Here is a 26,480-nt window from a genome sequence, read left to right on the forward strand (position 1 = left end):
CCTTCCATTTGTAAAAGAAAATCTTACCTCTTACTTGTCACTTACCTCACTGAAGAACGCAGCTCCAGGGCATAAAAACCCCGCACCCCACCCCCCAGCACGTTAAAGAAAAGGATTGTTGGGATCTTGCTCTGCTAAGTTGCTTTAGTCCTTTCGAGTCTTTGGGACCCCATGGACTGCAGTGCACCAGGCTCCTCTGTCCATGGGATTCTACAGACAAGAATACTGGAGTGGGTTGCCACGCCCACCCAGGGGCTGAACGCATGACTCTTACATCTCCTGCATCTGCAGGCCAATTCTTTAATGCCACCGTTCAGTTCAGTTCAGTTCAGTCGCTCAGTCGTGTCCCACTCTTTGCAACCCCATGAATCACAACATGCCCTCACTGTGTGTCCCAGCTGCCTGTTTCCCACATTTTCAAAGAGGTGAAAATTTCATGTTTACTTCCAAAATAGCAGTATTACATTTTCTGGAAATGAACCCAGTATTAAGTTAGTGTTGTATTTTAGCTAAGTTAGTGTTTATATTTCTTGACCATTCATTCAGAGTTGCGGGAAAAAAAATATTTTCATTAACTCTTGCCAGATGATTATATATTGTCAACCTCTATGTTAAACATAAACACAAATGTCTTGCTCACTAGTATACTCTTTTCTGCTCATTTATTTTTGCTGTGTGCTTATTACAGGAATGGCTTGCAAGTGTCACTCTTAAAACATTTACAGTAGGAATTAATGCACCTTTTGTAAGCTCTGAACATCCTGTGGCCCCAATCATCTTTTATTTTTTCCTCTGAACTGTGTATTATGATGTCCTCTGAACCCAATATCATTCTAGCCATAAATTATATTCATCCATGGAAATGTAAGCTAATTGGGAGAAAAACTATTGTCATTAAAAGATGCATTTCCAATAAGTTTATTTGTTCCATTCAATAACTTTAACATCAAAATGTAAGATATAGTTACGTTATTTGAGCAATTGTGGCTTACTAACTGTAATGATAATTAATTCAATCCAGAAAAAATTTTGGTGATAATCTGAGAGTTGGACCATAAGGAAGGCTGGATGCCAAAGAATTGATGTTGTCAAACTGTGGTATTGGAGAAGACTCTTGAGAGTTCCTTGGAAAGCAAGGAGGTCAAACCAATCAATCCTAAAGGAAATCAACCCTAAATATTCAATTGGAAGGACTGATGCTGAAGCTGAAGCTCCAATACTTTGGCCTGATGTGAAGAAGTGACTCATTGGAAAAGGCCCTGATGCTGGGCAAGACTGAAGGCAGGAGGAGAAGGGGATGACAGAGATGAGATGGTTGGATGGCATCACCGACTCCATGGACATGAGTTTGTGCAAACTCCAGGAGATAGTGAAGAACAGGGATGCCTGGCAAGCTGCAGTCCATGGGGTTGCCACTGAACAGCAACAACAATTTTTCTTTCATGAAACAAGAACAATTTAAACTTTTCATAGTCATATGAAATATGTATTCATAAATACATATTCTTGTTGCAGAGAAGTATGAGTCAATGATCAGTAAAAGACTTTCAAGCATCTTCATTAAGATACAATTCTGTGAGAAATTAAAATGGAAATATAAGATCAAAATGAAAGTGATATAAACTTACTGTTAAAGAAGAGTTTGTTCATACAGTGGTGGATATCAAGGGAGGACGTGGGTCATTCAAGGGCTTGGTGGGAGCTGGATGGCACACTTCCACCTAGGAAATTGACCTGAGTTATTAAAAGAGTTTACAAAAATATCGGTGGTATTATGTGAAACCTAACTGAGGCCGAAGGGCACAGAGGAGCCTAGTCCTAAGGGTGTAAAGTGAAGGGACAGTCACCAGTCAGCCAAAGTGACTTTCTCTGAGGAAAGAGCTGCCCTGTAGCAGCTGTTGTCTTGGGTAGGAGATGGAGCAGACCCGTGTTCTAGAAGGACAGAAACCAGGAAGATACAATGCCCTGACCTTACATTTTTCCTGTTGTCCAGTCATTTGCCATTGCCTCCCATTGGTCAAACCCCACACAAGTTGGGTTCTAACAATAGAAGTGACGACAGCCCCTTATCTTTCATTGTTAATGATGTTATGATATTAGCTTTAGGTTTTGTGTGGTTGTCTATCATCAGATCAAGGAGCTTCTTCTTTTTTTTCCTTTTCTTTTTAAAAAAATTTTTATTTATATTTATTTATTTGACTGTGCCCATCCTAGTTGCAACATGAGGGACTTTGGTTGCCACATGCAGAATCTTTAGTTGCAGCACATGGGACCTAGTTCCCCAACTAGGGATCAAACCTGGGTCCCCTGCTTTGGAAGCATGGAGTCTGAGCCACTGGGCCACCAGGAGAGTCCCAAGGAACTTCTTTTGTGTTTATAGTTTTTGCAAGTATTTGTCATGAATTTTGTGAAAAACATAACTGAATCTACTGAAATAGGTATGCTTTCATTTTTATCCTATTAATAACCATATTGATTGATTATTATACTATATATAATATAGTATATATTATAGAACCTTATATGTATATATTTTGTAAAATTGTGTGTGTTTTGTAGTTGGTGGAGCATTGCTTTACGGTTTTGTGTTGGCTTCAGCCTGGCAGCAGCGTGAATCAGTCATAGCTGTCTGTATTATCCTTCTCTCCTGGGCCTCTCTCCACTCCCCGCCACCCCACCCCTGGGGGTCTTCACGGGGCACCAGGCTGGGCTCCCTGTGTTATTCAGCAACTTCCCACTAACTTCTTTACACCTGAGAGTGTACACATGTCAGTGCTGCTTCCTCAATTTCCCACCCTCACCTTCCTGCGCTGTGTCCGCAAGTTCATTCTCTACTAGGTTCATCGTATAATGCGATGATTTTGCAGCGATATATTTCTGTCCCCTATCACTTATCCTTTGTGCTAATATTATCATACTTAGTATTTCTTCATTGTTATAAACCCCATCATGAGTTTTTGTTGATTCTGCTTTAAAGTTTTTTATAATTAAAAAAATCAGGAAAAAATAGTTCTTTATATTTTATCATTTTCATTGTGGGTGGTGGTGGTTTAGTTGCTAAGCTGTGTCTGACTCTTGTGACCCCATGGACTGTAGCCTTCCGGCTCTTCTGTCCATGGGATTTTTCCAGGCAAGAATATGGAAGTGGGTTGCCATGCCTTCCTTCAGGAAATCTTCCTGACCCGGGGACTGAACCCATGTCTCTTGCATATCCTGCATTAGCAGACAGGTTCTTTACCACTGGTGCCACCTAGGACACCCTTCTTGAGTCTTTACTGACGTTCAGTGCCGTGTTTCCACGGTAACCAATGAGGGGGAAAATTAACCCTGGCCCTTTGTAAGCACAGGGAATTTTTTGATCTTTCAATTCCCTGGTAATTGTTTGTTTCTCCACATGTTGTTCCTCCCCCAAATTGTGGAGTTTTATCGTATATACAAACGGTTAGCATTCACCTAAAGACTCAGGACACCTCTTCATATTTCTGGAGCCCTTTCTCTGTGTAGCTTTGTTTTCTCTGATACCCTTCCTTGAAAATTTTAGCTGATCTCTGACTCTGAACTCTGTCTCTCCAACTCAGCAATGCTTTGAAGCTCTTCTTGAGCTTTCACTCTCTGGACTTCAGGTTTACAAATTACTTCCAGGTACCCATCCAGTATTCTTGGGCTTCCGTGGTGGCTCAGCTGGTAAAGAATCCGCCTGCAATGTGGGAGACCTGGGTCTGATCCCTGGGCTGGGAAGATCCCTTGGAGAAGGGAAAGGCTAGCCATTCCAGTATTCTGGCCTGGAGAATTCCATGGACTGTATAGTCCATAGGATCACAAAGAGTCGGACATGACTGAGCGACTTTCACACTTTCCAGGTAGTTGAAAGACCCACCTTATTTTCTCTGCCCCCGCCCCTCGCCAAGGGATCACAGTCCTGTGCTGCCACTTAGCTGATGTCCTCAGACAGCTGTCTCATATTTTCGTCAATTTTCTGGTTGTTTATGGCAGGACAATAAATCTGGACCCTCTTACTTTCTTATGGTTGGAAGTTAGAAGTACTGTGTTATTTTTGATTTTTTTCCCCTCTTACCTCCACATCTGTGTTGTTTGTATTCCCTCCCAAGTCATATCACTGCAATTCCTCTCACCAGCCACTTCCTTCCTATTGCTTCAGTCCACAGTTTCTTGCTTCCTCAGTAATCATAAAAATCTTTACCTAGTCTTTTACTTCTGCACTCCATTTCCTAATCCCACCATCACTCCCTTTGCCAGAATGATCTTCTTGGAACTCTTCTAATTGTGATTTTTAAATCTCATTTAAAATCTTCAGTGACTCTACTTGGAAGCAGAGTAATTAAACAGTTTTTTTTATGTTGGTATTAAAGCGACTTTATGCTCTTCTCTTTTGCTTTCATTCTGCCTTTACTTCCCTTCATTTACCTCTTTATATAGCTTTTTTCTACTAGATTTTCTCTTCCCTACCTAGTAACATTTTTCCTGTCTTTGTGATCAAGACAAAACTGAATGTCTTTCATGATGCCCTGCTGGATCTCATTTTATAAAGTGTCCCCATCCTTCTCTGAATTCTGAGAGGAATTTGTTCCTGCTTCTCATGAAACTTTTGACTTGTCCACTTCTATCTTAGTCTTCATGACTTCGGGCTGTGGACATCAAGTATTGTTTACCGTGATTCCCCACCGCCTTTACTGCCTGACTTAACATCTTGTCACTGAAAAGTCCTCTTTCCTTCCAGATGGCTTCTTTGACTCCAGAACCGAAGTCTAGCGTTGACCTTTCAACTCAGATAAGATCAAAAACAAGCCTTATGTGGCACAGTCCATGTTACCTCCATATTACCATTTGGTGTCACACGTCACGTATCACATCACTAATTTGATGTGTTGTTTTTTCCACCCCTTTTGTGTCTTAAGTTGTGTCCAACTCTTTTGTGACCCCATGGAGTGTAGCCCGCCAGGTTCTTCTGTCCATGGGATTTCCCAGACAAGAATACAGGAGTGAGTCTCCATTTCCTTCTCCAGGGGATCTTCCTGACCTATGGATTGAGCTCGCATCTCCTACATTGCAAGTGGATTCTTTACCAACTGAGCCACCAGGGACGTTCCTTCCTTAACTTTTATTTATGTCCATATTTATGCCTTGAGATGTGTGTATTTCTCACTAGATTGTCAGCTCTACACAAATAAGGCTTTTATTAGCCCTTTAGTACAGTGCTTTTTATATACAATTAGAAATAATATAATAGAATTATAAGATCTCTATTTTCTGAGACATGTACACTTTCACACTTTGGTTTACTGAGTGAGCATGGGCCATCACATATTAACAGTGTGATGTGTGTATGATTTTAGGTAGTGCTCAATATGTGTGAAGTTGTATACAAAATTTGAATGTAAAAATGCTAAGGCCTCACTGACTGTTACCTGCTTCATGTTAGAAAATAATATCAGAATATTAGTTCCAATAAGTATAGCCTACATCTGATAGAGATCCTTTAATTTTTGTTTCTCAAATTAAAAGGATTCAATTTTCTCTAGAAAATGCTTGTTTCTCTCAACCTCATTATGAAAACATTTTCTGCGTACTTTGCCTAAAATTACCTTGTTTTTCGTTTTAATTACACAACTCCAAATCACTTTTCCTCATTAGTATTTGATAATTATAAGCAAAGAAGCAAATATAAGAACAAGAAGGACATGAACAGTGCAGTCATGCATTTTCTCCTTCTCTCTGTTGATATCACTGATGAAGTGTATTTAATTTCAATCTGCTGAATGACTACATTCATAATTCGTGTTCATTTCCATTTCAGGATGATTTCTTTCCAATTTGATTCAATATACATAATTTTTCCTTAAGCATACATGTCCACATTCCTTTCAGCTTGTTTTTGTCTAGGGAAGGAGGAAAGAAATTAACACTCATTTTGTATCTCCTTTTGACACAGCCTGTTTTTGGCACTTGACACATATTATCTCATTCGATTCTGTGTACAATCTTGGGAAGCTGGAATTATTATTCTTATTCTAAAGATGAAAAACTGATGGCTAGAAACCAATGTGCCCAAGATTGTTTAATTAGGAAATGGCAGAGCCAGAATTCAATAAAACCATCCTCTTTGGTTATTGGTTTTAACGATACTCTGTTGTTCATTTTCAAGCAAAGATTTTGCAAGAAATTCACAGGAATCTAGAAAGTTATGAACTTAAAAAAAAAAATCGATTTATCTAGTAGCGTGGGTGAAGTCCATGTGTTAAAATGCTTCTCAGAACATGACACTTGAACACACTCCATGCTAGAGTTTTGTGATGTCTCCAGATTTGCTGACATGTAAAGATAGACTTCAAAGGGAAGCATTCTGAAATCACATTGTGAAATTATTTCTATGTGGGCTCTTGATTTTTTTTTTTTTTAAAGACAGTGATAAGTTCATTGAGTTCAGTCTCTCAGTTGTGTCCTACTCTTTGTAACCCCATGGACTGCAGCACGCCAGGCCTCCTTGTCCATCACCAACTCCCGGAGTTTACTCAAACTCTTGTCCATTGAGTCAGTGATGCCATCCAACCATCTCATCCTCTGTCATCCCCTTCTCTTCCTGCCTTTAATCTTTCCCAGAATCAAGGTCTTTTCCAATGAATCAGCTCTTCACATCAGGTGGCCACAGTATTGGAGTTTCAGCTTCAGCATCAGTCTTTCCAATGAATATTCAGGACTGGTTTCCTTTAGGATGGACTGGTTTGATCTCCTTGCAGTCCAAGGGACTCTCAACACCACAGTTCAAAAGCATTAATTCTTCAGTGCTCAGCTTTCTTTACAGTGACTACTGGAAAAAAAATAGCTTTGACTAGACAGACCTTTGTTGGCAAAGTAATGTCTCTGCTTTTTAATATGCTGTCTAGGTTGGTCATAACTTTTCTTCCAAGGAGCAAGCATCTTTTAATTTCATGGCTGCAGTCACCATCTGCAGTGATTTTGGAGTCCCCTCAAAAAAATAAAGTCTGTCACTGTTTCCATTGTTTCCCCATCTATTTGCCATGGAGTGATGGAACCAGATGCCATGATCTTAGTTTTCTGAATGTTGAGTTTTAAGCCAACTTTTTCACTCCTCTTTCACTTTCATCAAGAGACTCTTTAGTTCTTCTTCACTTTCTGACATAAGGGTGGTGTCATCTGCATATCTGAGGTTATTGATATTTCTCCCGGCAATCTTGATTCCAGCTTGTGCTTCATCCAGCCCGGCATTTCTCAAGATGTACTCTGCGTAAAAGTTAAATAAGTAGGGTGACGATATACAGCCTTGACATACTCCTTTCCCGATTTCCTGATTGGGAAAGGCAGTGACAAACTGGTATTAAAAGCCAACTGAGAATTCACGTAGGTGGAACCCATCTGTGCATTTACCATCACCCACAAGCGTGTTAGGTTCTGGGTGACAGTAGTGGAGACTGTGATCACATTCATTTCCACTCCCAGCAATTTCGTTTCATCAAACAAGCCACAGGTTTCCCCAAGGAGTTTTGCTTGGCTGGCTTGTAAGTTGCTCCTTTTGGAATTATGAAATCTCTAAGCATCCCCCCGAGAGGCTATACCTTGTGCGCTATGATGGTGCTTAGGGTTGCTCCTGTCTTAGTGACAACTTTTAAGAGTGCTGCTGCTGCTGCTGCTGCTAAGTCGCTTCAGTCGTGTCCGACTCTGTGTGACCCCATAGACGGAAGCCCACCAGGCTCCCCCGTCCCTGGGATTCTCCAGGCAAGAACACTGGAGTGGGTTGCCATTTCCTTCTCCAATGTGTGAAAGTGAAAAGTGAAAGTGAAGTCGCTCAGTCGTGTCCGACCCTTAGCGACCCCACGGACTGCAGCCTACCAGGCTCCTCCATCCATGGGATTTTCTAGGCAAGAGTACTGGAGTGGCTTGCCATTGCCTTCTCCGCACTACCAAGGAATTACCGGAATCAGCTCTAGAAAATATAAATTATAATTTCAAAGTAGTTACGTGAACTCAGTCAAGTCACTTAACCCTTGATTCCTAATCTTGACTTTTTCTTCCACAAAATCAAGAAATTGAACAACAGCATCATCAAAAGAAGCTTCCTTTTTTAAATTATTCTTTTCCCCCAAGGGAAAAAGTAATAGTGTCATGAAAAAAATATTTAAATCATCCAGAAGAAACATGATAAAAAAATAATTCTCCCATTCTGGTCTCCTAGCCCTTCTTTGATGCAACCACTATTAACAGATTGTGAGTGTGCTGATGCATAGTTTCTATGCCTTTACAAATATATACACATATGTGCATGGTCGTATGTGTGTGCTATGAACCGTTTTTTTTTTTCTTTTTAATCTCAAATGGCAGTATACCGTACTCATGGTTTTATAAAATGGCATACCTCTTGAAGATATTTCCATATAATCATATTTAGATCTATTCTGTTACTTTTAGTGATTGCCAGCTGTGTCTTTGTGAATATGCCATGATTTATTTAATCAGTTTTCTACTGATGGACATTTAAGTTTGCCACAGGGGGCATACTTGTATATATGATACTGCAAGATTACAAAGGCAGAAAGATACATAAAACGGACTCCTAGAAATAAAATTACTGGGTCAAATTCTTTCAGAAAATGATTTTAGGATATTATACAATGGATTTTTTAAAACATAATAACCTCTTTTGAAAAAAGTTCACAGATTTATAAAAATTCAAATAAGAATAAAATAAGAAAACAAGTTATTGTAATTCACAACCATTTAGAAATTACTGTTTTTTACATTAGTTGAATAACAGATATTTATTAATGTTTATGTAGAAAGCTAGATAGATAAAATTTCATTGAAAAGGACTGTGATATATGTGCTAACTTTAAAAATGTGTTGCCTGTAGTTTTCATTTGGATCTAAGAATAAAATAAAACTGAGGTAAAACTGAAGGAATTTCTAAATATTAGATAATTGCTTCATTACCACGAGAGATATTAGTTTCTTAAAATTCTTCCTAAAGTTAAAAAGGAAGATTCCACAACACTGAGGATGGAATCTGCTCTGAACACGGTATTCCACTTTGCTTCCTCAGAGGCACCTGGCTCCAGAATTTGTTGTTTAAAAAAATTCTGTTGAGTTCGTTACTTCACAGTCTAGTCTATAACAATCATTACCTCACTTTTGGTCATATTTTTATATTTAATGGGTTCAGAACTCATATTTTTAAAAACCATGGCTTTTCTATTTTTGAGTTTTCCTTTCTGATTTATTTCTTGATTACCTGGATTTAATTGACATTATTATTTTTTCAAGAAGGAGTCAAATTACTATTTTCCTAGGTGTTTGAATGCTTGAGAACGTGCCTGAGTTGTTTTTATAAACACAGGACAAATTGGCCAAGTGTATTATTCTTCTGTTTCTGTTTCGTCGCTCAGTCGTGTCCGACTCTTTGCGACCCCGTGGACTGTAGCCTACCAGGCTTCTCCGTCCATGGGATTCTCCAGGCAAGAATACTGGAGTGGGTTACCGTTTCCTTCTCCAGGGGATCTTCCCGACCCAGGGATCGAACCCGGGTCTCCCGCATTGGAGGCAGACGCTTTAACCTCTGAGCCACCAGGGAATCTTAAGTTTTTCATTTTCCCTCAGAATTTTCTAGGCATTACTGTCTTACAGACTAGAGACTTGCAGTGGAAATTGCCTGACTTCCCCTTTACTTTTTACCATGAAAATGACTTGCTTTTGCTGTGTACCTGCCTTTTTTTTTTTTCATGCTAAAATTTAAAACTTTGAATATGTCTTGATGTAATGTTACTTCTGTCAGATTTTCTTAGAATATGATGGACATTGAAGGTCTTCACATCTACTTCGTCCTTCATGACAGGGAAATTTTTCTCACATTGTATTTTGCAATACTTTTCTCTTTCATTGGTAAACATTTTCTAATGTGACATAATTATTTTACGTTGACTCATTTTTTGGTCCTTCATATCTACTCTCTTCTCTCTAATCTCTGTTTCTTATGCAGTTTGTCTGTAGGTTTTACCGCCAGCAGTTTGATTTTCAAGCACGTAGAATTTTCTCGTGCTGTTCTAACATTTCTATTAAATCTGTAATGCTGCTTTTTGGTTCTCAGGTTTTTTCCCCAACTATGTACATTCCCTTTACTCTTCATTTTGAATGTTTTGTTATATTTTTCCCTTTCACTCTGACTGAATTTAATTCATATTGTTATTCAGTTTTCTTCTTCCTTTCATTGTGTTTTATTTTTCCCCACAAGGAGTTTTAAATGTCTTTTATTAAATTGAAATACCACAGTTCTTTCTGATTCCTAGAGATGGTGCCTATCTTTCCATTACTGAAATTCCACAGGAGAGCGGAGGAGCCTCTGTGTTCATGGGTTTTGTTCTGTTTCCCCAGTCTGCTTACCTACCCCCTCAACTCGTTTCTCTCTAAACTAGGAAATATTCATGAGATTAAAAAAAGTTTTTGTCCTCTAGCATTTTCTCCTAGTTTCATTTCTGGGCCTTGAAAGAATGGTGATAAGTGATGAGGGGAGCATCTTTTATTTGCTTTGTTGGCCTCAACATTTTTAAGATAACGGTATGAAGTCCTTATTTCTTTTCCTTGGCTGTTTGCTGCTGATACATCTTTTTAAACCTTTTTTTTTTTGAGCGTTCTTATTGTTCATTTTGTTAGATATGTGTGTGGGGTCATTTAGTCTGGTAGTGCCGTTTACGTAAAAAATGCTCTCCATTGCAGGTATTGGGAATTATAGCACCAACATGCATCCCAGTGAAAGAGACTGTGCAAATTGGAGCCACCAGACTTCTCAGTCTTTGCTAATGAGATATGTATTATTTTACTGTTTTCATGAACAAGTCTTGTGAATAAGTTCAGGTGGAAATTCACTTTCTTATTGATTTGTAAGAGCTCTTTATCTGTTGTGTGCAAAGGCTTTTGCAGACATTCTCCCCAGGTGATCATTTTTAATTTTGACTTTGATGCTGATATCTTTGTTCATATTAATTGCTATTTCTATGGCACCAAATGATACATTTCTCTTATATTTCTGACTTTTGTGACTTGCTGAGAAAGGCATCCCTCAAGACTGGATTTTTTTGGGGGGATGTGCCCCATGTGGAATTTTAGTTCATGGATCAGGGATGGAAACCAAATCCCTGTAGCGGAAGCAGGGGAATCTTAACCACTGGACCACCAGGGAAGTTCCAAGACGAGATTTTTAAAAATATTTTCTTGAGCAGAAAAAGTAGATTCCTGATCTTCACCCTACCTCCACCCCCACTTGCCAGGCACGTACACACACACACACACACACCCCAAGCCTGCACACACACACACACACACACACCCCAAGCCTGCACACACACGCACACACACCCCCCCAAGCCTGCACACACACACACACACACACACACCATAAGCCTGCACACACACACACACACACATACTCACCCCAAACCTGCACACACACATTCCAAGCCTGCACACACACACACACACACACACACACCCAAGCCTGAATCTGTGGACAAGAAACTTAGCACGTGGTATTTTAAAAAGCTGGCTGAGACTCACTGGGCCTTGATAGTCTCTGCTGTATTGATAGCCTCAAATAGGAAAGTAACAAACATTTTGTGAGGGCAAACATGCACTACACGCATTAATTTAAGAAAATTTATGTTTGCAGTTCAGGACTTCACAACGAATGTAAAGAGATTTTATAAAGTACAATTTATTTCCACCGTTGAAAGAAAAATGGTAACATTTAATGATCTCCTTTGTTGGAAGACTTTGTTGAGATCAGACTATGAAAAAAAGATAATCAGAAGGACAAATACTCCTTCAGAGTATTAAAAAATATTTGGAGAAAATCATGAAACAAGAATGGGTTCTTGCTGGACTGGAAGCCAAGCAGATCAAAGGGACTAGAAAGGGAAGAAGGGGGAAAATGAATATTTACCATAGTCTCATTGTCACTGTTATCTCAGAAACACTTTATCAAAGGGGGAAAAAAAGCTTGGTAAAATGATTACAGACATGTGCCATTCCATCCTCTGAAGCGGTTCTATTAGAATATCCTGTAGTTCTTGAGGATGTTTCATAGACAGGATATCATTTCTGTTCAAAATGATAAGGTGGAGAACATGTAGCCAAGTGAAATTAGCCAAGTGGCAGAACATTCGCATATAAAATAATTTATAGTTCACCATAAATGTTGTGAAATCTGGGACATGTACAATGCTGAGTTATGAATTCAGCCCTTGTTAATGTTTCCTTTGCAATATGTGATGGGAAACAGCTATTAAAAATACTAGCGTCACTATTTATTCAAAGATTCCACATCACCAGAATAAATTGCCTAAGAGGAAACATCTTGTTCGTAATGATTTGGAATACAGAGCTTAAAGTTTCATGCGTGGAATGTTTAGCTTTATAATAAGGAAGCATTCATAATATGTGTGTGATATTTGTTAGCGCTAAAGATATAGCTAAATGTTTTATGAAAGAACTATTGTGCACTTGATTTTACAATAAACAGTTAAAACTGGAGTAGATTTGATGCAAGTGGAATGTTTGCTTACATTTAGCAGCGAGGAATACTGTAAATAATTCATGGGGTGTAATTTGACTTGATATTTCTCTGGCCTTTGAGGTCTGTGGATCTGCCTTTTTTTCCCCATGTAACTGTTTTCTCCTTCAGGAAGCAGTTCCTTATGGTTTGCAGTTCAGCTCTGGGGCCAAATGGAAAGTAAATTCAGATTAGCTGATGAAAATGTGTGTGATAGATCAGAGGGACTCTTGTGCCTTCTTGTGTACACAGTCTTGGAGGCCTTCAGAGGTACCACCTACTACCTTCTTTGAGAAAGATGAAGAGAAAGAAGAGGAGGGCTGATCTCAGATGGTGCCCACTGGTTCTTGTTCTTCAGTGGCAGAGATCTCTGCCTCCAACTTCCTTTCCAGCAAACCAGGCGTAATGAGGTGAGAAGTTTAAAGTGAGACCAAAAAAGTTAACAATCTGGTGACTTAGGGCCATTGCCCCCCATCATTGCAACGGATGTGCTCCGTTGTTCAGTCAAGTCTGACTTGTCAAGACCCCATGGACCGTAGCCCGCCAGGCTCCTCTGTCCATAGGACTTCCCAGGCGAGAATGCTGGGGTGGGTTGCCGTTGCCTACTCCAGGGGATCTTCCTGACCCAGGGATCGAAGCCCCCTCATCTCTTGCGTCTCCTGCATTGGCGAGCAGACCATGGCAGAGGATTAATTGTACGTTACTAACTTGAACTCAAAAGCCTCTTGATGAAAGTGAAAGAGGAGAGTGAAAAGGTTGGCTTGAAGCTCAACATTCAGAAAACAAAGATCATGGCATCTGGTCCCATCACTTCATGGGAAATAGATGGAAAAACCGTGGAAACAGTGTCAGACTTTATTCTTTTGGGCTCCAAAATCACTGCAGATGCTGATTACAGCCATGAAATTAAAAGACGCTTACTCCTTGGAAGGAAAGTTATGACCAACCTTGATAATATATTAAAAAGCATTTGCCAACAAAGGTCCGTCTAGTCAAGGCTATGGTTTTTCCCGTGGTCATTTATGGATGTGAGAGTTGGACTGTGAAGAAAGCTGATCGCCGAAGAATTGATGCTTTTGAACTGTGGTGTTGGAGAAGACTCTTGAGAGTCCCTTGTACCGCAAGGAGATCCAACCAGTCCATTCTAAGGGAGATCGATCCTGGGTGTTCTTTGGAAGGACTGATGCTAAAGCTGAAACTGCAATACTTTGGCCACCTCATGCGACGAGTTGACTCACTGGAAAAGACTCTGATGCTGGGAGGGATTGGGGGAGGGAGGAGAAGGGGACGACCGAGAATGAGATGGCTGGATGGCATCACCGACTCTGTGGACATGAGTTTGAGTGAACTCCGGGACTTGGTGATGGACAGGGAGGCCTGGCGTGCTGTGATTCATGGGGTCGCGGAGAGTCGGACACGACTGAGCGACTGAACTAAACTGAACTGAACTGAAGGGATAAGTCAGAGGAGAAACAATTGTTTAGATGTTTATACCAAGAGCACTAAACCTTTAGTAAGAATAGTGCATAAACCCTCCCTTACCTGCCTTCCTGTGTCTGCGATGGAGAGAGGTGGACTGACAAGTGTGTTTCCTCCATGAGCATCCTCCAGATAGGGTGCAGTTAGCAACCACTCTGGGAGCCAGGCGAGGGGAAATTCTCACCTTGGCTCCAATACCAATTAGCTCCTGAATTTGGCCTTTCCCCCCTCCAGCTTCCTTAGGCATCAGCTGATTTTAAAATCCTTTCCAACTTCAGTCTCCTCTTGTTCAAGGCGTTTCCTGAATTGCAGTCAGACGTATCCCAAAAGGGCCAGCATGGAGTTCCCAGTTTCCAGTGGAAGAAAATGTGTTCCTTTTAATGTGGACAAAGGAAATAGTTTCTGTACCTGGATGTGGGCCTGTAGAGAACAAAGAATTCTGAGGAGGGAAATTTAGGGAGCGGGGTTTTACTGAAGTATAGAGCCTATAAGGGACTTCCCTGGCGGTCTAGGAGTTAAGGCTTCACCTTCTGGGGCTTCCCTGGTGGCTCAGTGGTATAGAATCTCCCTGCCATTGCAGGAGACATGGGTTCGATCTCTGGTCCCGGAGGAGCCACGTGCTGTGGAGCAACTAAGCTCTTGTGCGACAACTATTGAGTCCACGTGCCGCAACGACTGAGCCCAAGTACCCTAGAGCCATCCTGCAAAATAGGAGACTCCACCACGGCGAGAGGCCCGCGCACCGTGACTAGAGAAGACCCACCACTGCCAAACAAACAAATAAATAAAACTGCATATAAAAAAAAACCCTCCACCTTCCAATGCAGGGCGTGTGGGCTCAGTCCATGGTCGGGCAGCTAAGATCCCACGTGCCTTGGGGCCCACTCCCCCCAAAAAATCAAAACATAAAAAATATATGAAGAGGCACTATTGTAAAAAATTCAATAAAGATTTTAAAAAATGGTCCATGTTAAAAAATAAATCTTAAAAAAAGAATAGAGCCTAGAAGAGGAATGCATGGGTACCATGATACTATTCTGGTGCTCCTACATCGTGGAAGGCATGCTACATCGTATCATACCAGAAGGGTTTCGTAGGCCACAGGATGACCCTTGGGTGCTTTCATGCTGTGAATGTCACTGTTCCACTGCCTTCAAGAAATGACCTTCACAGGTGTTGACCTGCAGAGCACCTCAGCTCAGCCAAGCCACCCTCTACAGCACCCCCTTGCTCCTTCGAGACCCGTAGAATTCCCTCTCCTGGTCTTGACTCCTAATCACCAGAGTGCAGTTATCTAACGCAATCAATCAGATCAAGACCAAATTCCTTTAAGTAAATGAAAAGAAAACGATGTTTAAAGAGAGAGAGAGCAGAGAAGGATTCAGCAGGTAAATCATCATTTCAGGCCAGGAACCAAAATAGAGGTACTGACATATTACAAAACCCAAGATGTCAAGAATCTGCATGTTATCTTGAGAATCCTTAGGAATGTATTAATGCTTGGAGAACTCTCCGCTGAAAGCAAGGAATTTGCCCAGACAGGGCCACATGCGGCTCTGCCTTGGAACGTTTTCTCCCAGAAGCCAGAAACTTGGGTTCTGAACCAGTGCAGAGGCTCACAGGCCTCTTTCTGAGCCCCTGCTTTGTGAGGCAACACTGATTTTCTTTGGAGCATATCCACTGGGGTGCTGACCAGGATGGAACCTATTTAGCTCATAAGTCCTGACAGTTTCATAGCCAAAAGGTGGGTTAAAAGGTAGTTCATCAAAGTTCAAATCATGATAAGAGCCCGAGCATGAAATGGGAGGCTGGACTTGCCATAAAGAGAGGTATTATTTTGGGAAAGGTTGGCATGTTTATGATTCTTGAGGCTATGTGAGCTCAATTTTTCCCCTTAAACATCTGCCACAGGTGCTGGGGAAACACTGCTTGTATTTTTGTATGAACATGGTGTAAATAATGTCCACTTTCAATAAACCTTTAAAACCAAAACAGCTGCCATGTGGGGCTCAAAAACAACTTGTGACTTCCCGTAAGTCTGAGTGACCTTATCACCATTCTCTAACATTGAAAAATGTTACCCTCATTGCCTCCACACCACCCCACCTTTGGTCTGTAGCCCTGTAAAGTTCATAGCCCTTGACTCTGTTTTTCAGAATACATGGCATTGGTTTTAAGAAACAAATAGCCTACTTGTCCTAGAGCTTTAGAGAGGGTTGTGAAGCTGGAGCACGTCCTGCTGTCTGGGGAAGAAGACACACTCTGCTTTGTGATTGAAAAAAAAAACAACAAAACCCAGCTCTTTAAAAAACTCTGGTACTGTGAGGGGCTTTAAAAAAACGTGTGTGACTCTTTGTTGCTGTGTGGTTTTTTATATGTTGTAAGTCACAACAGCTTGGACTTTATCTTCTAAATTCTTCTGTGATTTCCTAAAGATTTGACCCAGGACAGGAAGCAATCTACAAAGCCGACGCATGTAATAAATATTACCTTATGAGTTTTCAGGCCTTTATATGTGTTTTCTTTCTTAGCCACAGCAGATTTCCTGTTTTCAGCGGCAGTAGATTCAAAAGTCTTCCCTTCAGCAAGTTCTTGTGCCATTGGAAGCAGGTTGGTGACATCCAAAGGGATGATGGATTTCTCCTCTCACTTCTAACACAAATAATGTGGTTTACCTCTTTTAAGATTTTATTTCTGAAGATAAGATGGGAGGGACTTCCCTGGAAGTCCAGTGGTTAAGACTCCATGCTTGCGGTGCAAGGGGCATGTGTTTGATCCCTGTTTGGGGAGAGAAGACCTCACATGCCACACGGCACAGCCAAAAAATCTGTAACAGTAAAAATTAAAAAAAGATAATACGTGAAATGATGGAAAAAGAGAATTCAGAACATTTTTACATATTTGCTGCTGCTAAGTCACTCTAGTCGTGTCCGACTCTGTGCAACCCCATAGATGGCAGCCCACCGGGCTCCCCCGTCCCTGGGATTCTTCAGGCAAGAACACTGGAGTGTGTTGCCATTTCCTTCTCCAATGCATGAAAGTGAAAAGTGAAAGGGAAGTCACTCAGCCGTGTCCGATTCTTAGCGACCCCATGGACTGCAGCCCACCAGGCTCATCCGTCCATGAGATTTTCCAGGCAAGAGTACTGGAGTGGGCTGCCATTGCCTTCTCCGTTTTACACATTATGGGATTTGATATGTGTACAGGGACTCTTTCATAGCTTAATACTTAATAGATTAGATAGTTGGGACTTCACAGGTGACTCAATGTTAAAGAATCTACCTGCCAGGGGAGGAGATGCAGGAGATTTGGGTTTGATCCCTGGGTGGGGAAGATCCCCTGGAGGAGGAAATGGCACTCCAATATTCTTGCCTGGGAAATCCCATGGACAGAGAAGCCTGGCGGGCTGTAGTCCGTGGGGTCACCCAGAGTCAAGACACAGCTGAGTGACTGCATGTAGCACACACATTAGGTAGTTGAATGGAAGCCTGTTAACTAGAATCACTAGTTTACCTGGTTGAGATCCCTAATCCTGCTGACTGGGCCTGGTGGCCTCCACTGGGGCAGTTTTGCTCCCCTGATCCCAGGGGACACTTGGCAGTGTGGTTCGCTTGTGATAATATTGGGAGCGGATGCTCCTGCATCTAGTGGGACGAGGCAAGGGAGACAACCGAGTGCCCCGCAGCATAGCTCTCACAACGAAGAATTCGCTCATTAAATGTCAGCAGTGCTGAGGCTGAGAAGTTCTGGGGGAGAAAAGTGACGCTGGAGTAAACACAGGGTTAAGGGCTGAGAGTTAAAGAGGGTACGAGAGTTTAATTTGAAGACTACTATCTTCACATGCCAGATCACATCATCATACAAGAAAGAGAATCCTTCTTCAAGGCACCAGAGGAGAGGCTTATGCAAGGGGAGACTCGGGGACCACTCCAGTCTCCAGGGAGTTCTCCAGAGCTCTGTGTTGTTTTTCCCTTTCTCCCAGAAATCGCTAAGCGGCAGAACCAATGAAGGATATTTGTGTCATTTGCAGAGCATCTCCATTGCCCACTCCCTTGTTTTTTTCTAACTTGTTGTAACACTTGTTTAATGTATAAAATATAAGCTAAATGGTAGCCATTTAAATATTAATAATATGAAAGTGTCTGCAGTAAAACAACTTCTTCTCTCCCCTCTTCAATCAAGCCCCCACTTTGCTCATGTCACATTACATCAGCTGTGGATTCTGTAGAAACTGTAGATTCGTGAGTGGCATTTCACTTTACCCTCTGCCCCCAAGTAATACATTACTCTGAATTTTTTTTTTTTTTTAACAAAGATGTGGTAGATGCTTTTGGAACTTAACTCATTTGAATTGACCTTGTAATTTTTAAAATTGGCTGTATAATATCCTGTAGAATCATTGTACTGTTATTCATCCAACCTTTCCCCCCTCTTTTGATCAACATTCCTGTTGTCTCTAACTTTTTGCCATGCCTAACAGTGCAACAGTGAACACCTGTGTACATGTAGCTTCAGTACTTGTACAGTCACCACTTGGTATCCACCATCTTCTCAGATAAACTTGTGAATGTTGAAGTCCTTATGTAAAATGTTACATACTATTTGCATGTAACCTCCTCACGTCCTCCTGTCTCCTTTAAATCATCTCTAGAGTACTTATAACATCTAATACAATGTAGATGCTGTGTAAATATTTGCCACCAATGGCAAATTCAAGTTTTGCATTTTGGAATTTTCTGAAATTGCTTTTTTCATATTTCCAATCCATGTTTGGTTGAATCCCTGAATGTAAAACCCAAGGATATAGAGAGCCAACTGTACTGTTATTTACTTAATAGTATTCTTATTTCTGTTGGATTCAAAATGGGATGGCTAAGAGAAAGGTAATACATTTTTTAGTCTAAAATTTACTGCTGTATTTCTTTAGATGTTTTAATAATGTGACATCAATGAGGTATGAGTGCTTATTTCCCCACAATTTTGCCAGTAGAAGTTGTTAGTAATCATCTTAATTATTTAATAAGATCTAGTATGCTGACATCATATATGTGCAAAGATATCCTAATATCATAAAATAGTCACTATAATTTCTTGTGTTATATTTGTGTATATATATATATATGTATATATATATCTTTAGTCTAGACTTTATGTATGATGTGAAATAAAGGCCTAATTCTATTTTTTTCAAATGGAAAACCAGTTGGCACAAACTATTGTATAACCTATCATATTCTCACAGATTTAAATATGATCTTTATCACATACATTGTTTCCATAATACCAGCGTTTGTTTCTGATCATTTAATTATATTACACTGGTTATTTTCAGTTCAGTTCAGTTCAGTCGCTCAGTCGTGTCCGACTCTCCGCGACCCCATGAATCACAGCACGCCAGGCCTCCCTGTCCATCACCAACTCCCGGAGTACACTCAAACTCATGTCCACAGAGTCGGTGATGCCATCCAGCCATCTCATTCTCCGTCGTCCCCTTCTCTTCCCGCCCCCAACCTTTCCCAGCATCAGAGTCTTTTCCAGTGAGTCAACTCGTCTCATGAGGTGGCCAAAGTATTGGAGTTTCAGCTTTAGCATCAGTCCCTCCAATGAACATCCAGGATTGATCTCCTTTAGAATGGACTGGTTGGATCTCCTTGCAGTATAAGGGACTCTCAAGAGTCTTCTCCAACACCACAGTTCAAAAGCATCGATTCTTCGGCGATCAGCTTTCTTCACAGTCCAACTCTCACATCCATACATGACCACGGGAAAAACCATTGCCTTGACTAGACGGACCTTGGTCGGCAAAGTAATGTCTCTGCTTTTTAATATACTATCAAGGTTGGTCATAACTTTCCTGCCAAGGAGCAAGCGTCTTTTAATTTCATGGCTGCAATCAGCATCTGCAGTGATTTTGGAGCCCAAAAAAACAAAGTCTGACACTGTTTCCATTGTTTTTCCATCTATTTCCCATGAAGTGATGGGACCAGATGCCATGATCTTTGTTTTCTGAATGTTGAGCTTCAAGCCAACCTTTTCACTCATTCCAATCCCAAAGAAAGGCAATGCCAAAGAATGCTCAAACTACCGCACAATTGCACTCATCTCACACGCTAGTAAAGTCATGCTCAAAATTCTCCAAGCCAGGCTTCAGCAGTATGTAAACCGTGAACTCCCAGATGTTCAAGCAGGTTTTAGAAAAGGCAGAGGCACCAGAGATCAAATTGCCAACATCCGCTGGATCATGGAGAAAGCAAGAGAGTTCCAGAAAAACATCTATTTCTGCTTCATTGACTATGCCAAAGCCTTTGACTGTGTGGATCACAATAAACTGTGGAACATTCTGAAAGAGATGGGAATCCCAGACCACCTGACCTGCCTCTTGAGAAACCTGTATGCAGGTCAGGAGGCAACAGTTAGAACCGGTCATGGAACAACAGACTGGTTCCAAATAGGAAAAGGTGTACGTCAAGGTTGTATATTGTCACCTTGCTTATTTAACTTATATGCAGAGTACATCATGAGGAACGCTGGGCTGGAAGAAGCACAAGCTGGAATCAGGATTGCTGGGAGAAATATCAATAACCTTAGATATGCAGATGACACTACCCTTATGGCAGAAAGTGAAGAGGAACTCAAAAGCCTCTTGATGAAAGTGAAAGAGGAGAGTGAAAAGGTTATTTTCACCTCTGCCATTTACCATACTGAGTTTTACCACACTGTTTAACTCTTATAGCTTTATAATAAATTTTGATATCTAGTAAAACAAGTTGCTCTTTTTTTATATTGCTTCAAAATACACATAATACAAAATTGACCATTTTACATTTTTAATTGTAAAGTTTAGTAGCGTTAAGACATTCACATTGTTGTGCAGGCATCCACTGTTCATTGCCAGAACTTTCTCATCTTTCCCAACTGAAACTCTACCCTCATTAATCACTAACTCGCCGATTTCTCCCTCCCCACAGCCGCTGGCAGCTACCATTCTGCTTTCTGTCTCTATAAAATAATTTGACTACTCTTATTGTTGTTGTTTAGTCACTCAGTCGTGTCTGACTCTTTGCGACCCCATGGACTGCAGCCCTCCAAAGTCCTCTGTCCATGGGGTTCTCCAGGCAAGAATACCGGAGTGGGTTGCCATTTCCTCCTCCAGGGGATCTTCCCAACCCAGGGATCGAACCTTCCCAACCCAGGGTCTCTTGCACTGCAAGCGGATTCTCTGCCACTGAGCCACCAGGGAAACCTTACTACTCTAAGGAACTCATATAAATGAAATCATACAATGTTGGTCCTTTAGTGACTGGCTTATTCACTTAGCATGGTGCCCATGGGCTTCTGTGGTGGTTCAGAAAATAAAGAACCTGCCTGCAACGCGAGAGATCTGGGTTCAATCTTGGCACCTTGTAAACAGTCATTTGACCGTGTCTGTGAGTGTTTATCTTTGGGCTCTATATTCCAGTCCGTTGGTCTGCATGTCTATCGTTATGCTAGTGCCACTCAGTTTTGATTACTATAGCTTTACAGTAAGTTTTTATCTTGTTTTTAAAATTTATTTATTTTCCAAAAGTATCATGCCTTTTCTTGCTCACTTTCCCTTCAGATTAAAGTTCGGAGTACTGTCTCAATTGATATTTTGAGCATTAATGTGTAGACTAATTTGAAAATAACTGAGAGTTTTAGTTTTACAATATTGGTTTTTACCATTCACAATTATGGTAGTTTCTCTTTTTAGTGAGATTATTTTTTGGCGCTGAATAAAAATTTTAATTTGCATCCATGTCTTGCATATTTCTTATTAGTTTTATTTCATGTATGAGTTCTTCTTAATTTTATCTTTCTTAGTTCTGTTGGTTTTTAATGGAATTTTTTCCATTACATTTTTTTTTATTGGTTATTGTTAGTGTTGAGAACAGATTATTTTTGAATTTTGTTGTTTTATCTGATAATTGAACTCTCTGACTTGTTTTAATATTATTCCATTGCTTCTCTCTCTCTCTCTTTTTTTTTTGGTATGTTAGATAATCATGTTGTCCACAAGTACTGAAATTTTACTTTTCAGTTCCCATATTTGTATCCCTTGTTGCTCTTATCTTACTGTCTTGTATTGTATTCTGTGATAGCAGTCATGGCAAACATTCTTGTTTTATTTTTGAATGCCAGGTGTCTAATATTTATTATCAAGGGTAATAATAGCTATAGGTTTCTGATTGATCGCCTTCATAAGTTAAGGAAGTGTTTTTCTACATTTGGAAAATGATATTGAACTTTAATATATAATATATTAGCATAGATTGAGATAATCATTATTTATCTTTATTAAGATGATAAATTATGTTCTTATTTTCTTAATTTTGAATTATCCTCATGCTCCTGGGATAAATGTTTCTAGGTATATTTTGTTTTCCATTTTAATGCCTTGCTAGGTTCAATTTAGCAATGTGCTATTTAGAACTTTTTCATTTATATTCATGAGTTAACTGATGCCTAGTTTTCTTTCTGAATTTTGATATAGGGAGTGTCTTACCTTGTGATATGTTTCAATACTTTCATTTTTAGCTTCCCAGGTGGTGCTAGTGTTAAAGAAGCCACCTGCCAATGCAGGAGGCCAAAGGTGTGGATTTTTTCTCCAGGTCAGGAAGATCCCCTGGAGACGGGCATGGCAGTCCTCTCCAGTATTCTTGCCTGGAGAAGCTCTTGGACATAGGAACCTGGTGGGCTATACTTGATAGGGTCACAAAGAGTTGAACACAACTAAAGTGACTTAGCGTGTGTGAGTATTAAATAATAGAAATTATCTAGGTTTTAAGGTTTCAGTAACAAAACTGGAAGAGGACTAATCTTTGACTAAATTTTCAATTTATTTTATGGCTATTGATTTAGTCAAGTTTTCTTTTAACCTTTCTTGACTCATTTTGAGCATTCACACTGTCTTAGAAAATTATCCATTTCACCTACATTTTCAAGTATATGTGCATAAATTTTATAAAGTGTTTTCCTAAGGTTTTAACATTTACTCTATCTATACTTGAGTACCTCTTATTTCTACTGCTATTTGTATTTTCACTTTTTCCTGATTATTTTTGCCTTGCTTGCTCTTAAGCAACACTTCTTTGCTTTTATTGACCAAGTAAACGAATTATTTTCTTTCCTATTTTATATCTCTATCTCTATTTATATACTCACATCTGGTTTTTATCCTTTTTTGTGCATGTGGGGAGGCTCATTTGTTCTTTATTTAGCTTTTAGTATGAGTGCTTTGGCGCTTATTTTCAGTCCTTTCTTGTTTTCCGTAAGACTCTGTGGACCCCTCAGTTTTGATGTGTGGTGCTCTCTGTATCACTACTTTATAAATTGTCTGCAACATAAATCATGAATTTCTTTTTAATCCAAGACTAATTAGAAAACATTTAAAATTTTCTAGCGGATAGACTTTAATTTGACCATTTTTTTCTTTTCTGTGTTTAGCTTTGTTGCGCCATAGCTGTGGGATATGGTTTGCGTGATTTCTACTATTAAAAACTCTCCTGAGAGTATTTTTGTGGTCAAATATATCATCAGTGTTATAAATGGTGTTTGAAAAGGATGTTTATTCTGCTTCCTTTATTACAAAATTTTCCATATATTTACTAAATCATGTTAATTGTGAATTTCAAATTCTCTCTTTTTTGGTGTGTTTTTTTCCTATCAATTTCTGAGAAGTTTTAAATTTTCCATTATGATATTACATTTGTCAATTGTTTTTTGTATTCAGACAGCTTTTTTTTAAAATGTAGTTTGGTAGTTGAATGTTAGATGTACTGACTTTTCCTTGTGGAGTGCACTGCATTTGTCTTATTTACTGCTTCTTGCCTTGACTAACTAAATTGTTACTACTCCTGCTTTATATTGTTAGTATTTGCCTGCTATATCTTTGTTGATCACTTTATATTTGATGGTTCTGAATCGTTTTGTTCTAGGCATATCTCTTGGAAACAGATATACCTGGATTTTGCTTAAAAACCTAATCTGAAATTCTGTCTTTGAATTGGGAAATTTATCTGTTGCCATTTACCAGGAAAATGGAAACATTTGGTCTCACTCTGATATCCCTGGTTGGTTTCCTATTTTTATGTAAATTAGTTTTTTTACCTTTTCCTGGAGTGATTTCATTTTCTTTACTGTTTTTTTTTTTGTTTACTGGTTTGAAAGTTATTCATACTACCACTGTTATCTAGGGCTTATGCTTATTTCTTAATAGCATGTTTGAATGTATTCCCTTTTGTCAATTTCTAACATGTGTCCCTTACCTCCTCCTTAAACAAGATAAAAGTGGGAAGCTTGGCCCCTCACGTCTGTTCTCCTTTAGTTCCTCCTCTGATTTGATAAAAATACCATTTCATTTTCATGTTTGTCTTTAAATCTTGCCTTGATTTTGTAAGGATTATTTCTTAATAATTGAATTAAGCTTCAAAACATCATTATGAAAAATTATTTTGCTCTAGTTGGAAATTTTTTGTAGTCCTTAACTTAATCATCACTTCTTGAAGCTAACGTCTTTCTCCTCCTTAGGTTTGTTTTTAATTTTTCTGACACAAAACTCTTGAGTAACTTTTTAAAAAAGGCTTTGCGGGTGGTACTGATTTCTGGAATATCTGTAAATGGCTTTATTGAATTATTGGGCTTAAGAATCAATAGCCCCAGTTTTTTTCCTTCTAACTTTGAAGATATTTTTCCATTATATTTTAGGATCCAATTTTGATTATTTTTCTAGTGAAAGAATGAGAAGCAGTCCAGTCAGTTGTTTCGTCATCCATCTACTCTTATGTTTTAGGTACAGTATTAGGCTACAGAAATTTAGAGACGGTAATGCTGATCTATAAATGATTGTCTGTGGAAAGAAGAGGAATCAAGTAACTGAATTTGCTTAAAATAATTTTCTTTGCAGGGGACACATTTAAACTGGATAGTGATACAGAAGCAGACATTTATTAGAGAATTTATAATCTTATCTATTCCATATTCTGGTTCTTATATAAAAACGTTAGATGGAATTTGATTAAATAAATCTGGACTAGATTAGAACTGCATAGAAGTTGAAGAAATAAATATATCTTCTCCCAGTTACCAATACCTTTTATTTTGTTCTAGTGTCTAAATAATTACCCTTCCCCTTATCAGATTTCCTAGGACAGAGGTTGGTAAACTCAGGTTGGCCATCTGTTTCTCTAAAGATTTATTGAAACAGCTATGTTCATTGATTTCTGTGTTGTCTGTGGCTGCTTTCATAATATGGTGGCAGAGTTGAGTATTTGCAACAAAGATTACATGGCTCCCAAAGTCTAAAATATTTACTCTCTGGCTCTTTACAGAGAACATTTGCTGACTCTGGTCTAGAATACATGTCAGCATGAATCAGCGCTTCTGTTAGTACACCTCCAAGACCACAAAGGTAGGTTAAAACACCAAATCTTGACTTCCTTAGGGTGGTTGATGAGCTTAATAACAAGTTCGGAAACTCAGTTGGCCTGTGTGTTATACAGAAAGAGTGGAAGCTTACCTCTCCATCTTGTACTACTGTTAATAATCACTTGCCCTTTAAATTATTTCCTTTGTTCAATCTTGTTTTTTTCTCATGTTCTGGGAGTTGTGCAATTCAGCATTGCGATTTTCATTTCTTTGACTGCATGATGTGAGGGAAGCTGGCATATTTGCTAATGTGCTGTTGTGTGGGCTCGGGCTGCTGATTGCTTTTGGCCTAGGTGCTGTGCAGAGCTCCAAGGTTTGGCTTTGTGAACACTGGCTGGCAAAGCGGAAACATTTTGTGAAATTTCACAAATGTCTCACACACCCGCACACACACACATTTTCAATTGCAAAATTCTCCCCCTTGGCACACAATTTCCCCCAGGTTTCTGTTCTTCATAATTAATCTTTAACCATCTTTTCTTCCTCCAGGGGCATTTTAGTGGGTAGACTTGCTTTTGCTTTGATAAAACTTGCACTTAAAAGTCCTTGGTTTCCAGGGTGCTCTGATGATTTTCCCTTTCTCAAAAATTTAATATGATCTTTTATTCCAAAGAGAAAGCAGCTTTATTTCAAGCCCAACTGTTCCCTCAGACAAAGATTCCCTGATTTAATTTCCAGCAAAAACCATTTTTCAAGATGGAACCCATAGAAACCGATCTCTCAGATTCACCATCCTGAAATCAGAGTGATACACAGGGAGTTGAATTCAGAGAAAAACTGGGCACATTTCATTCTTTTTGTGCATGAATTATAGCATCTAAAAAAGTATCAGAGTGCTTAATTCCAATAAAAGTGCTTCTTGGTATATCTTTCAGTGCTTCCTTCACGGGTAGCTAAGAGCCCTTTAAAAACAAAAATGAGGTCTTTAAAAACTTTAGAATGAGGGGAGGGATATTATTGCCAGTGGATCACAGATGATGTTAAA

Source organism: Moschus berezovskii, chromosome 28 (assembly GCF_049115385.1).
Source record: "Moschus berezovskii isolate FMDL1 chromosome 28, NW_MosBer_1.0, whole genome shotgun sequence".
NCBI classification, from domain to species: domain Eukaryota; kingdom Metazoa; phylum Chordata; class Mammalia; order Artiodactyla; family Moschidae; genus Moschus; species Moschus berezovskii.